This window comes from Bacillus rossius, chromosome 1 (genome assembly GCF_032445375.1).
Source record: "Bacillus rossius redtenbacheri isolate Brsri chromosome 1, Brsri_v3, whole genome shotgun sequence".
Taxonomy (NCBI): Eukaryota; Metazoa; Arthropoda; class Insecta; order Phasmatodea; family Bacillidae; genus Bacillus; species Bacillus rossius.
In genome coordinates this window covers 238836792-238852715 of record NC_086330.1, presented here as the reverse complement: position 1 = coordinate 238852715, position 15924 = coordinate 238836792, and positions in this window count along the sequence as shown.

The window sequence follows — 15924 nt, the reverse complement described above, 5'->3', positions numbered from 1 at the left end:
GTCGAAACTGTGAAAAAGGAATTACTAGAGTATTTCGTTGCCATCGACCAATTCGCGGAATCTTCGGATTATCGAATTCGCGACATGATCGAAGTATCGAATGCACAAAGATGTGGCGATTTGAGGACTTTTCAAAGTATTCTTAAAGCATCACTTACTCCCTTATCAACAAATTCAGATTTAGCCAAACACAAGAGAGAAGTTTCTGCGAACGAATATAAAAGTATAAATGGAGGTCTTGCAATATTTTTTCAGCCAGTACAATGTCGGACCTGGCCAGTGAACTTCATCGAGCTATACAGTTTGTTCGTGAAAAATATGTACTTCCTAGACGAACCAGACTTGCATGTGAGATGTGAAATAAAGAGATATTTAAACCAATCACTATTCGCCTCGACGAACTTAAAAATAAGGAAGAATCAGCCATCAATGTGAAGACAGAAGTTGAAGATGAAATGGCAACTGTAAAGAAGAGAAAGTATGAACCAGATCGAGAAGAAGAGGACTTAACGAGTACAGAGTCCATGCACAAGAAAAAAAGTACCGAAAAAGGGACACCAAGTTAATGCAATGGTCCGACCATACCTGATATCGTTTACGAGTCGGAGTAATGACACGACCTACGGAGTGTACAGAAAACATAATAAGTGGTTCCTCGGTGCTAAAGAAATAGACTTTCTACCAGGAAATATCGTCGCGTAGAAGAGATCAAAAGGCATGGGACTCCGGGTCTGTACGAATTGCTGTTTCGCAGGGAGCCTGAAGGATATTCTCACAAAGACAAGAGTATAAAAAACTGCTAGAGCTAACCAATGTACACTTTTGCGATAACAATCCAGATAGTGGTGTATATAAAGACAAAGATCATAAAAAAATCGACATTCTCGCTAATCTCTTCAATGAACTAACAATACATGGTGAAGGTTTAAAAAAGCTAGAAAGTGGTCAGATATTTGACTATGTATATTGGGACGACCCCAATGAATTAGTTGATCACTTAGAATTCTATATGCTTCGCTTAGTGTAGGAAACTATTCGCACATCAACGAAATGGTTTCCATACTTGAATAACTGAGGGAAGCCGGCTACATACAATGAGTCATACCGGGATCGCTCGTGAACTTAATGCTCTTGCTAGACGAAAATACCTTCGTCCAAGGTTATAGTTCGTGGAATTGATGATTTATTGCAGGCGGACCTTGTTGAAATGAAACTGTATTCCCGATTGAATAAAGTTTTCAAGTACATGTTGTCAGTCATCGATGTTTATAGCAAGTTCGCTTGGGCTAGACCTGTCAAATCAAAGACTGCAACTGAAGTAGCTAAGGCCATGGACAATATTTTGCGGGATGGTCATGTACCGTCGCACCTGCAAACGGACCTCGGGAAAGAATTCTTCAATGCAACCTTCAAGGTTTTGATGAAGTATGGCATCAAACACTATTCTACATTTAGTAACGTCAAAGCCTCCGTTGTCGAAAAGTTTAACAGAACTTTGCGTTCCAAGATGTGGAGACAGTTCACGGCTAACGGAAATTACAAGTGGCTTGACATCTTGCCGAAACTAATAAGCGAGTATAATTCCACAGTGCATTCTACCACGAAAATGAAGCCAAAGGACGTAAACGACAATCGCCCACTTAGAACAGTGTTTTCCGACACGAAGAAGAAAGATCCACGAATGCTTAAAGCTAACGTCGGTGACATTGTGCGAATCTCCAAACAGACAGGTATATTCGAGAAAGGTTTCACTGCGAACTGGAGTCCCGAACTTATCCGTGTGACACATATACGTGAATCAGTGAATAAGAGCCTAGGACCTACTACCTCGAAGATTTGGACCATAAACCTATCCGTGGTGGCTTCTATGCCGAAGAGATTCAGCCTACGTTGTATCCCGATACGTACTTGGTGGAGAAGATTATAAAATGAAGGAATGGACGATCCTACGTTAAGTGGTGGGGCTTTCCACCTCGCTTTAATTAATGGGTGGCAGATTCAGAAATTGAGAATTCCGCAAGGCTTTAGAATATTTTCTGTGTTATTTTTTTGTTCTTGTAGTAGTGTAGAATTTATCTAATAAAATTTTTTGTTTTTTAAAAGAACTTGCGGTGTTTTTATTTTTTGAAACCTGTCACTTTGGTGGTACTTTTTTTAATTAAAGTTGTTTTGTATCACCAAGGGATCGAACCAAGTATCGATTCTATAGGTAGATCAATAAGTGATTTTTTTATAAATTTATGGGTCAATAAATAAATAAATACAAATATCCAAGATGGTGGACAATAACGGCTTACTAGATGCTGGTAGTAGTTGATTTTAAGCCTCTTTTATGATTTTGAACATGATTTATTTAAATTCTTATTTTTTCATAAAACTAAATGTTTTGCATCATCCAGGGATCGAACGTAGGACAGGGTTTTTTTCGAATCAATCAGAATATTGATTAAAAATTTATTTAATGATTTCTGGAATTTGTCCCGATTTTCTAACATAAAAATAATGGATTTTCAAGATGGCGGACATGATGTCATACTACCTGAAAATATATATGCTATGAAAAAATTGGTGTGTGTCAGTCTGCTGGTGGCTTCCGTGGAAGAAGGAGCCTGTCGCTATTTTTTTTCACTCGTCGGGATCGAACCGAGGACTCCGAGTTCCATGTCGAAAAAGTATGTTTTTTAAAATATTTTATTAAAATTTAAAATTGTTTTTTTTATAAATTTTAATTTTTTCATTAAAGTCGGACAATAAATAAAGATTTACAAGATGGCGGCCTTAACGGAAATTGCAATGGTGACGTCATAATCCTAGATGATGTCAGAGGCTTATCGGTGGCTGTAGACATGGATGCTTAAACCTCTTTTAGGATTTTGTGTTCTTTCTAAGGCAAAACTGTTTTGAGGTTTTTCAAAATCCTAATTTTTGAGTTATCAAATTTTTTGAGATTTTTGGACCTTTTTTTTTTTTTTTTTTTCAAAAAAATGATAATTTTGGCGACTTTTGAGGAATTTTGGGCCAATTTTGACAATTTTTGGCAAATTTTGAAGGTCAAGGTCAAGGGTCACACTCATCCAAGATGGCCTCCGTGATGTCAGAATCCAAGATGGCGGTCGGAACCAGGCACCACACCCAGAACGCAGTGGCCGGACCGGCTATTCTATACTGCTCACATAAAGTAGGCTACAGTGAAATTCCGGACGAAAACAGATATTTTTATTTGCACATGCCCGAAGCCAGTGACGTTTTTAGAAAAAATAGCCGAGAACCAAACACCTGGCGTCGTCCAAACATAGCCAACATAGTGAACATAGCGAGCATGGCACCCTGTTTGGCCGTAGCTTACGTCACTCACACACCTGTAAACATACATTTCAAGTCACGCCTTTTTCATTAAAACTAATTATTTGTTTATTTGTTTTTCACCTGGATCTTATTTTAAGCTCATGCATTAAAAAAATTTGTCAGACTTCTAGTTAATTCTGCCGCTGTTGAACACATTTCTTATATTTAAAGATTAATTATTTTCTTTTTAGTTCATACAACATTAGAGCGTGTTTTGTTTAGTTCTTTAAAAAATAATTTAATAATATTATCTACGGCTTGGATTAAGATTATTTTTCAGTCTCCTTCAGTGTTCGTGTCACTAAGTGATTTCCATCGTAAATTTTTATGTACTGCAATATTTTTTATTCTCGCTAAATGCTGCAGTTTATCACTTTGGGTATCTTCTTAAAAGCACTGCTTTTTAACAATTATTTATTATAATGATACAATTTGGTAATATTAATACGGAAAACAAATGTTTTGGCCAGTGCGCCTGCAAAATTATAGAAATATGAGTTTTTCCCAGGTAATATTTACATGTTAACGAAAAGGATTTCATCTTGATTTTTAAAATTTATCAGATTTTTTGATATACTCAAGTTAAAATTATATATATTTTTTCCCTATTTTATAGTATCAGTACTTCCAAAGCTAAATTTTTTCACAATGGTAGAGTCAACTATGCTGAGCAACATACCGAAAGTTTACCGCTGTAGACCTTGTGCGTATATCTGAAAAAGTGCAGTTAAGTCCTAAATGGCAGCGACTTGCAGCAGTTTATTAAAATGCTTCCCATTTGCCCACTTTTTTACGTAGAGACTTCATAAAATTATTAAAACACTCTGAAAACGCCATTATATACACTAATGTTTTTAAGAGTTCTAAGAGTTTAGGTTAAGGCAATAAATAAATTGATTAAGTAATGAAAAACTCTTTTTTATATAATTCAAGGACATTAAAACCTGATTGACTTAAAAAATTTCATCTAATGCAAATATTACTTTAACAATTATGTTGTATATATCTTAAGCTTTACATTGACATAGTTTTCAAGAGTCTAGTTTAATTTATTGGATTTCTAGAGCGTTCTGAGAGTAGTAGTATTATGTACGTATGTGATAATGCCACAGCCGCAAGCGCGGGGTCGACTTTCGCTCCCACTACGTCGAGGTTTTTTAATCTTTAGGAAATTCCTTCCATATTGAAAATTGATACAAACGTAACATCGAGGTCATTTAGTAACACATGAAAAGATTATCTCCGCAAACCTTGTGCGTCACAATACTGCATTCCTTAAACGTCATTATTATAGTCTGCAAACTTAACCAAAACTTACTTAAAAAAATATCATAAATATAAAAAACGAAAAACATTTAACATGATTTACTAAATATGAAATTTATTGTTTTATTAGGACAAAGGAGTTGATACCTACAAAATTACAAAAAATTGAAACCTATTAAAATAAAAACACGAAAACCTGATAAGATAAACGCATTAATGAATGTTGTTGCATTATTATTTAGCTACAAATAGGTATATTTGTAGATAATTTGGTTCAATCTGGCTGACCGCTGAAGCGTTTCGAACTGCGTAGCGTGTAGTATATGTACAGCGTGTTTGCTGAATTCGCTCGGGACGGGACGAATTTCGCTCTTAAGTTGCGAAGATTTTTAGTACATGGAAAATTATATAAATGATGAAACTTTGTACAGAGCAAATATAAACATTTCTTAGTAACATATATCAAAAGTTTAACGTTGTATACATTGTGAGTTACACCAAAAACGTGCAGTTAAGTCCTATATGATAATTTTTTGTAAAGATCCACAAAAATACATTTTGTAAATATAATGTATGAAGTAGACTCTTAGTTTGGATGCCAAAATAATATAAAAACTATATTATACATATTTAAAGGAAAAAGTAATTAAATTTAAAAATCATATTTTTGATAACCATTTATAATCATAAAAGTTGGGAAACATTTTACTCAGATGTATGGAAGTAATTGTACATAATACACAGACATTAAAAGCACAACGAAAAAAAAAAATTAGTAAACGTTTTTGCATGTTCTTAAGCTTTAAATTGGCATATTTGTGAAAAATCTGGTAAGTACTATTGGTGTTACCTCTGAAACATTTCAAACTGCGTAGTGTGGTACCATACTGTGAGGTTGCTGAAGTCGCTTGAGCTGGAACGATTTTTGTTACCAGGTAGTAACCAAGGTTTTTAATTTATGGATAATTTGTCAAAACGGAATTTAACTGCTACGGTAGAAGGCAATTTTACTAGCAACATCAGAAGTTTACGTAACTGTAAATAAAAAATATAGAAAATATATAAAAGCGTTCTTAAAATAATTTTTTTACGAATTATGTTTTGATAAATGTATTTATATATTATATAGGTAGGTATATATTACTGGTAATCCCTAATTAATACCGAGTGTAATGAGTGTGGCACCTCGCAGTGTGTTGCGTGTTGCGCCGGCCGTGAGAGCTTAGAACTGTCGCAGTACGACCCACTACGACGCTCGGGCTGCTCTAGTGAGCCAAATTATTATGCAATACTTTTTATATTTATACTGTTTTAAAGCTAAAATATTACGCAAAAGCATTTATGAAAACATTTTTTTGCATTCGGCTCTTCAGTTTTGTGTAAATCATATTTTCATTTGGACGTGAGGGATAGAAAAACGTAGTTTAAAGATTAATTGATTAATATATTATCAATTTTAATAACATTCCAAATATTTTTTCAACATCAATGTTCCTAGATTGTTTTAGTAGTTTTATGGAGAGTCTACGTTAAAAACAGTATAAATGGGAAGTATTTTAATGGACTGTTGTTAAGTCGCTGTCATCTAGGAATTAACCGCAATTTTTCGGTGATACGCACAAGGTCTACTGCGATAAAATTGGGCATGTTGTTAAGCATAGTCGACTGTACCACTGTGCAAAAACTAAGCTTTGGACAAATTTTTCACAGGTATGTGCCTTTTTAAGTCTTGGTTTCCTGTATTATTAGAGCAGCAGTGGTGGGAAGTTTAGGAACACCCTATTACGGGTTGTAACTTCTTTGAAGGGGGAAAGCGGCTGGGACCCCCGCGGTGCGAACACAGCTGCAGCCTCGGCCACTGCCCGCCAAAACAACCCTGGTTAGGGGGGCGCTTTAACTACCTCTCTGTGACTTCTGGTCCCCTAATACTTTCTCACATGGAACTACTCGAAAATACGCTTTAAAACTTTTGATATTAATTATTATTTTTATTTTTTTCTTTAACATGTCCTTATTGGTTTGAGCATTTCAGTGCGCGCCATTTTGTTTTAACTTCCCCTCACAGCCCCCACGGCCCACTACCAGAGTGGGGAGAGAGAAAAAAACGGTTGTGAGCTGCCTAGGTCGTAGAAATGAAATAGCACCAACACAATGCCGGAATATTCGTGAAACAAAATGATGTCATCCAAGATGGCGGATCCAAAATTGCCGCCGTGATCTACTTGTCTCGTTACGCACATTGTCCCGTTACGCGGTGTCCCGTTACACTCATCCAAGATGGCCGCCGTGATGTTACAATGTAAACAATCTTCAATCCACACCCGGACCCAGTGCCCGGAGCCCCTTTCTTATACTACTTACAGAGCTTAATTTCTCACAGTCGTGCTGTTTATAACCCCCCTCCTCCACCAGCCTTTCCTGGGAACATTTCCCAGGGCACTGACCGGCCACCAATCCCGGGCCTGTCTCAAGGTCTCGACACCAGTCTACGAATGAACCGCCTCTGCCCTCTCGTGTGGATTCGCCAGTTATTTCCCCTGGAGGTTTGAACGCCCGCTGAACTCCTGCCTCCTGGCGTCTCACACCACAAGCAGTGCTCTGTAATTAATCTCCAAGCCTCCAGAGTGCTGCACTAGTCCCCTCCATAAGCCCCATGTTTTCGAAGTCGCCTCGTGCGAGAGAGGTTAGAGTCGATCTCTTCTTGTTTCGGACACTCCTCAGCCATCGGCCACTAACACCATCTTCGAGATAGTATCGAAGTCAGTATTTCTCGACCACCCCCTCAGAAATCTTCGAAACTTTTCGGTTCGAAAGCAGAAGTCACCCCCCCCCCCCCCCCTTTTCTTTCGAAAGCAATCGCCTGTTTTAATTACGAGTCGCTACCGCCATGCAGGGACTCCATGCTGCGCTACCAGACTGACCACCTCGAATCATCGGCCAGCAATCCACAAGACTTCAGTCGGTCGTCGTACGAAAATGTAGTCGGATAGTCAAGGGATGTTGTCCCTAAACTCTATTTTAACCAGTAATTAGTCAGTCTGCGTGCCTACATAGATAGTTATCCTTTGTTAAATTTTACTAATTATTTTATTTATGGAAATGTCCGGCAACCACGCATGTTCGCGAGCTCTGCATCCTGGCGGGCTACATTCTGGAGTGCTAGGAGCAACTCCATGTTTGGTGAGTTTTGCCAAACTTTTATTTCCCCGACCATCACCGTTATTGGTAAGAATTTTTGCCAATCTACTGACAGTGTGTGAACCGGTTCTGATCATGTTTGATTTGTGCTTGTTCACAGACAGGGTTCAAGAGCCGGGTGCGGATATGACTACCGCATCCTCGCTTCCTTCCTTGGGGATCCAGGACGGCTAAGGCACCCTGGTACCATGTAACACATCACCTTCGGCCATCTAACTTCAATTCCCAAGATCTCAAAATTCTTTGTGATGTCTACAGTGTGACATTTAGATCACTACGTTGAAGAGACTGGAACATCCGAATTGTTTCCTTACGGGACTTTAATAAGTATAAGCACTAATATTTAAAAGTCTGTGATTGTTTATTTTAAACCTGTTATTGCTTTTGATTCTGTTTATCTATGGCAAATGAATCCTAATATCTACTAATTTTCAAATTAGGGCCGGCCCATTTATTAAATATATAATATTAATATCTTTATATTTGTCAACCCATTTATTAAATGTTAAAATTTTAATATATTTGTCAATATGCATATGTAAATAAAGTTACGTACGTAACTTTTAACCTGTTTGTTGAATTCATGTTTTGTTGTTTTATATTTACTTAATTAATAGTAAAATAAATATAGAGGCACTTATATTAAGACGAAATCACGTTGGTTATTCTTTTTCATTTGAAACTAAAAGATCCACCAATCTCCTAAAGTTATTTAGGGGACATTTACGTTACACCAGTGGAGAAGAGTGTGTCCAAATTTCGAGCGAGGCATTTTATCTGAAACAAGTTCAGACAGAAACCATAATTGAATCAAGTATTTGAGAAACAACATAAGTCACAAACAACAGATTTTACAGAAAGTGAATAAAATGTAATAGTCCATGGCATGTGGCAAAATATGTATATGTGATACTATGGATACATTACAACGTTAATTTACTTCTCTTTAATGTGAAAAAGAAAGATATTGTATTTACAACCCCCCCAAAAACTATATTTAAAAATGCTGGACTTATGTTGTTTCTCAATTTCCTACATAAACTAAAAATATATTGTTCTGAAATGTGATATTTTTGATTTAAGGTAGTCATAATATTCCACAAAACATAATATTTATTTGCGTACACAAAGTAATACTATAATTTTACTTAGAACATAAAAAATACCAATAATTATATGAATATAAATGCATCCAGTCCCTAATGCACTAATCTTGCTGATATGAGAAAGTCTATACGATGTAGGTTTTTAGATCTACCTTTGTATATGCGACTTACACCAACTTTAACATTGAGAGATCACATTTTAATATAAATAAGTATGCACATGTCACTCTTCAAAATGCACTATTTGCTGATGATGTGCGGTAAAGTCTACATTGATGTGATTAATCATCAGGCTGGTTTTGCGTTACTTCTGTTACTCATGTTGGCCACAAGAATAATTAATTATAGAATGACTGGCAATCTTCTGTGTGTGGCAAGTAGTTTTGCAACTTGCGGAGGTCATCTATTTTATTCTGGTTGATAGAGATGCAACCTGCAGGATACCCCATGTTTTTTGGAAGAACAAGGTCAGCAAATGTGCATTTTAGAACCCTAAAATGGTGCTTGACAAGGGAATCAATGAATGGTCGTGCCACAACAAGTCCAGCATTGTTACTTGCATAACTTAAGTGCATGAACTGACTTGGTTTGAATCTTGTTTTCTGGTCTCTAGGCACAGATTTTCCATAGGACTCTTGTGACAGCACATTCCTCTTAAAATACTTGGGCCACCATTGCTTGATGTCGAGAATGCTGATGGAATCTGCTATTACAACAGTGCAGGGGCGTGCCTGGGGGGGGGGGGGTCGAACGGGACCGGACAACCCCCCCCCCCCCCCCGGGGCTAAAAATTTTTTAATATTAAATTCATAAAATGAAAAAAATAAATATTTAGACTTCATAAAACTGACTTTTATGAAGTTACGGCCAGTATTTTTAGATAGCCTAAATGGGCATGTGTCGTTTTGCCTAAAGGCGTTTTGCCTAATTTTAGGCAAAACGCCGTTAGGAAAAACGCCGTTAGGCAAAACGCCGTTAGGCAAACCGCTGATAGACAAAACGCCGTTAGGCAAAACGAGGTTTTGTCATCATAGTAACATTTTAGGCAAAATGCCGTTAGGCAAATCGCCGCTAGGCAAATCGCCGTTAGGCAAAACGCCGTTAGGCAAAACACAGTTAGGCAAAACGCCGTTAGGCAAAACGCCGTTAGGCAAAACGCCGTTAGGCAAAATGCCGTTAGGCAAAACGCCGTTAGGCAAAACGCCGTTAGGCAAAACGCAGTTAGGCAAAACGCCGTCAGGCAAATCGCCGTCAGGCAAATCGCCGTCAGGCAAATCGCCGTCAGGCAAATCGCCGTCAGGCAAATCGCCGTCAGGCAAAACGCCGTCAGGCAAAACGCCTTTAGGCGAAACGACTTTAGGCGAATCGCCGTAACGAATTCATGTTTAGGCAAACCGCCGTTAGGCAAATCGCCTGTTACTCGCCTAAATCAGCAATATTGAACACGTATTTTTCAAAATTTTCCCGGGGGAGGATCCCCGGACCCCCCGCCTAGCTGGGTGGTATTCCATACTCCCAGGCCCCCCGGAAAGGCCGTAGCCTTCTGCCTGACCCCCCCCCCCCCCCCCCCAAAGCAAAATCCTGGGCACGCCACTGCAACAGTGAAGGATCTCTTGCTGGATGAAGTTACAATTATCTCAAAATTCTCCTTGATGGTGTACACTCTGTCGTACTTCTTGATTTTGCCTTGGAGTACTGAGAAATCCCTATCGCAGGGCAGGAAAGAGTGTCCTCTTATTGGGAAGTAATGTTCGATATGTCTAAAATGTTTAAGAGAAGTCAAAGCAGACAACATTCGGATGAATGTATGGTTCTTACTTTGTGCGCTGCACGCATCCGAAAATATGTACAACTCTTTGACTCCCTTCAATGACGTATTCAAGAACTCAAAAACAAATGAACATTCCTCATTAGGCCCCTTTGTTCCAATTCCCTCATGGTACACAAAGAAAGTTGCATTGCCATCTTTGAGATTATGTATGCAGAAAACACTAATGGTTCACTGTCTAAGGTAAAACACCTCCTGGACTGGAGTGCAAGGCAACTGTAAATTCTGCATGAAATCTATGCAAATGGCTCCCAAATCACCCGTTTTATCAGCTTTGATTATCTCGCTGATTTCCTTTATTTTCGCTGAAAATTTCTTTTCTGATTCAGCTACTTTAACACATTAAATCTATGGCTATACGGGAATCAAGCAAATTGGTGCTTTGTGATGTTTGAGTGGGGTATTTGAGAAACAACATAAGTCCTGGACTTATGTTGTTTCTCAAATACATAGCAAATAGAGAAGGCTATATCAATGGAATGATTGCGTGGACTTCAGTGGTTATTTGCTAGCATGTACACCTACCCTCCAACAAACTGTTATTGTTGGTAACTCATTTTCGCCAAAATGTGGACTTATGTTGTTTCTCAAATTCCCGATTCAATTTTGCCTACTGTCCTAAATTGTAATTTAAATTGCTCACTTTTTTAAATTATGATTTTTGTAGTTCTAACAAATATGGAGAAGTTTAATGTTTATAAGAAATTAATTATACACTAGGTACATGAAAAAATTTAACACCAGCACTGTATGCAAAATAAAAAAAAACATTTATAAGCTACTGATACATTGTAGCCAACATTTAAAAGTTGTTCAAACTTTGCCTACAGATGGCAGGTACTGTCAGATGCCAAAGAAAAAAGAATGGGGGAAAATCGATTTTAGCTGTGACAAAAGAACAAATAGGCCTAATAGACATTTGTCGATTTAAAGACTGAAAGACAGGACAAAATTGATCCGAGTATGTATCGAATAACACTTCTGTATAACCAATGGTTTACATACACACATAGGTAATAGGTACATATGGATATAACTACGTGTCGATAACAGTACAGGGTATCCTTAGAAAATGTGGTTAAAATAACAAACGATGTACTACATATTGAACAAAAGAACATGTTCCTAGGTACATCATATGTCGGCAGTGGCGTAGCCAGGATTTGTGTATGGGGGGTGTTAAGAAGCATGCCCCCCCTCCCCCCCCGTATTAAAGCGGGGGGTTCGGGGGTCCTCCCCCGGGAAAATTAGGATTTTAAGGTGTAAAATAGTGCTATTTTAGCAGTTTTCGGTACTTAAATTTAAATATTGTAATGGTAAAAATTTTATTAAATTTAATATGATATTTGTTTGAGTGATGAATAAGAAATTAATTAAAGATTTGGTGCTGGGAGGGGGGAGGGGGTTTGAACCACTAACCCCCCCCCCCTGGCTATGCCCCTGTATGTCGGTGTTCCTAGGTATAATAGGTTACCACTTTTTATAAATAATTCATTGTAGGTTTCAGATAATTGTAATTTCGGCATACAAAGAATGAATTGTACTCACCATCACACACATATTTTAGATGTGTAATCGACGATGTTATTCATTACACTGAATTCAACTCATTTACAATACTAAACATTAATATCAATTACAAAACACGAGCAAAATTACAAATTGTTTCTGATAACCGCAATGCACGTCGAACTGCTAAAACAATCAATATGTGCTGCACTCTAGTCAGGGGCGGCTCCAGGAAGGCTTTTCGGTGGGGGCTATCGTAGCAATACAAATGAAGTTGTAAAAAATTATTTTTAACATACCACCAGTTGGCCATTAAATATTTACAAATTTATAGTCTCAAATATTGAACTTAACATACTTTTATACACATTTTCAAACAAGTAAATGTAACACAGGGCACATGAATGTAAATGTTGGTGATATGACATACTCTAAAATAAAGAATATAAAAAGGACACAAACAAATAAATATTTACAAATATCTACCTATGTGATAACATTGAAACAACAAGGAAACTGAATAAGTAATTCATTTACATTAGACGACAAAATCTAATCTTCTTTTACCTTTCTTGGCAAATCTTTCAATAATATTATCAATATTTATCGAAATGTCTCTGTGTATATGAAGAAGGCATAGTCCATTAAGTCTTTCTTCTAGAATTCTTGATCTCAGCCATGTTTTTGACCTTCGAAGTGTTTAGAACGACCTTTCTGCAGTAGCTACACTAATTGGTAATGTCACTAAAATTTTTAGTAGCTTAAATATTGTAGGAAACATTTCCTCTTCACACTTCAAAATAGCTTCCATTGCAGTTTTCGGTACTTCTACTTCGTCTGATGCCTTAAGCTCACGAAACCACTTGGCCTCCCATACACAGACTTCACCTTCAAGCTTCGCAAACAAAACACTTTCTTGATTATCCTGAATAAAAGAAAAACGAGAAGCAATAGCTTTTAGTCGCTCTCTGAAATCAACATCTTTACTTCTATTGAGAAGAATATGTGGTACCAGCAAACGAATGTCAAATGATTTCAAACAGTCTTCTGAAAAACGGGACTTCATATCGATGAGTATAAAATCCAACATGGAATTATAAATGGCTCTGTAGTAACATTCTGCATCATCAGTATCATAGTTCTCTCTATGTATCTGTTTTGCAGTTGTCCGAGGTTTTCTTATTTCTACATCGAGTTTTGAAGCCAAGGTTTTTGCTTCAGAAAACACTACATGAAAAGTATTGTCACTGTTTTCTCTCCTAGTCTTGAGAACAGATAAAGTATCCCTAACAGTATTTGAAGCTTCGTGCATATCAAGTGATTCTGCTTGAAGGAGGGTACTCAATGGAAGTGTAATCTTCAAAACATCCAGGAGAGAGAGCATTGCTAGGATAAATTCACTGGTTAGTAAGGAATTAAGTAGAGTTAATGCTTTTGAGGCCGATTTCGAGTCTTGCCATAATGTTATAGCAGAGAGTGCCTTCACAATACTAGGTAAATGCTCGCGAAACTGGAGTAACGAAGTGTGTCTTTCAACCCACCTGGTCTCACATAAGCTGGCAATATTTGAGGACGAAAATTTCCTTAAAACCTTGTGTCTTTTGGCAGATTGGTTGAAGAAAGAAATGCATGTTTTTATTATGGAAACAGTATTGCGAATTGATGACACTTTGGATGATTGGGAAATTGAGTTGTTTAGACAATGGTTTTGACACGAACATCTGGTGGCATTTTTCGTAACTCCCATTATTTCTGTAACTGCACCTGAACTTTCAGAAACCATTACACTGCAACTGTCTGTAGAAATACCAACACAAAGACGTGGATCTAGATCGCTATCTGATAGCATCTGTACGACAAGTTTTCCTATAGATTTGCCTGTTAGACGTGGTTCAAGTATAACCTCACTTTCACAATCAGAACCAATTTCTTTGTTTTCTCCTATGTGTTGACAATTTCCATCTATTGCTTTATAGGCATCAATAAACATTATAAAGTCTTCAATGATAGTCATTTCATAAAAATACCTGACACTAAGACTTAGTTGCTCAATGTGTGCTACATCTGTAGTTTCATCAAATATAATTGCATAGAACCCAGCTTTTTTTATTCTGCCTAAAATAATTGATTGAATTTCATCACCACAACATTCTATCAGCTCATTCTGAGTATTTTTCCCAATGTAAGTTGCTCTAGATGATGCACAAAGAGATGGTTCTCCAACTCTTTGTCACCTGATGCTACTTTGAATCTTAATAATTCCCTGAAATTACCCTCATTGTTTGCTGGTGTACAATCATCCAGTAGGACACCATCATCTCTGTGCCCTCGTAGGGGTATATTCTGGCGACCACAAAAGATTATGGTTTCAATAATAGGTCGCAATCTAGCTCGATTTTCATTTACTTGTTGAAGACGTTGAGAATTAATCAGGTTAATGACTTCAAACTCAGGATTATGGTAGGATTGTAGGAATCGTTTACCCGCAATGACATTCTGGTTATGATATTCAGTTTTATCATGAACTTCCAAATCACCATCTTTTCCAGTCAGCTTTGAAAATTTGGTAAGTGGCTCCGTCACCAACTTCCCTAGTTTCATACCGTTATTGTGACCAGCAGCATGGGCAGAGAAGAGAGAACAGTACACACAAAATAGTCCTTTCTTTGCATGTGAGAAAACCACCCAATGAAACATATCAATATGTTTTTTGGACAAATACCTCTTATATTCTCTACATTTCTCTTTTTTAACAGAAAAAGGAAATGAGTAGTCGCAAGGTAGAGTCCAATGATTTTCCAGCAACTGGCATTTTGTGTAGTCACTTATAAGGGTTCCTACCCCTATGTGTAGCCCTACATAATTTTGGTGGGAAGGATGATTAACTGAATTATAATTTACTGAACCTGATTCACTCGCACCTACATTGCAGTCAACAGCTTCAGCACAATCCACTGAAGACCCATTGAATCGTGCAATGGCTCCTTGTTGCTCTTGAGCATCCATGGCATCTCTTTGCTCACTTCCTGAATTAGCTGCTGCTTGTGTTGATAATTCTTGTGGTTGTTGACTCGTTGAAGATGAGGCTCTTGAAAAATATGACTCAATATTTTTGGTAAAGCCCAATGAGCCAAGCTTAGGCCTTTTTGGTACTTTTGCCTGTGAAAAAAATGTATAAATTAATTTAAATATTTTATGCTTTCAAAAGAAAGTTAAAACATGTTAAATACAGAACATTTGCTAATTATTGCGGGACAGAAATTTAATGGGTAGCAGGGAATGGAAATACAAGTAAATTTTCAAAGAAGAATAAAAAAGGAAATGCAACTTTACAATTTTTTAAGCGCGAATAGTAGAATGCAAACTTGATTTTCATACGAATATGGGCACTACATCTACATCATTGGCTGAGAGGGAGCGCAGACGCAGCGCAGTGACGTCACACGCTCTGCGGGAAGCACACGACAAGCGGAGTGCAGACGTTTAGAGTTAGTTAGACATGTGTACTAGCAATCAGCGGTCACTCTTCGTGGTGTGGACAGTCGCTAATGAAGCCGTATTCCTATTCGGAATACTTCTTTTGTGAAAACGCTCTTTGTAAATGCGCTGCAATATTTTTTTTTCGCCTCTACATACCTCTAGCCCATTAGCATTATCAGCCACCTCTGTGAA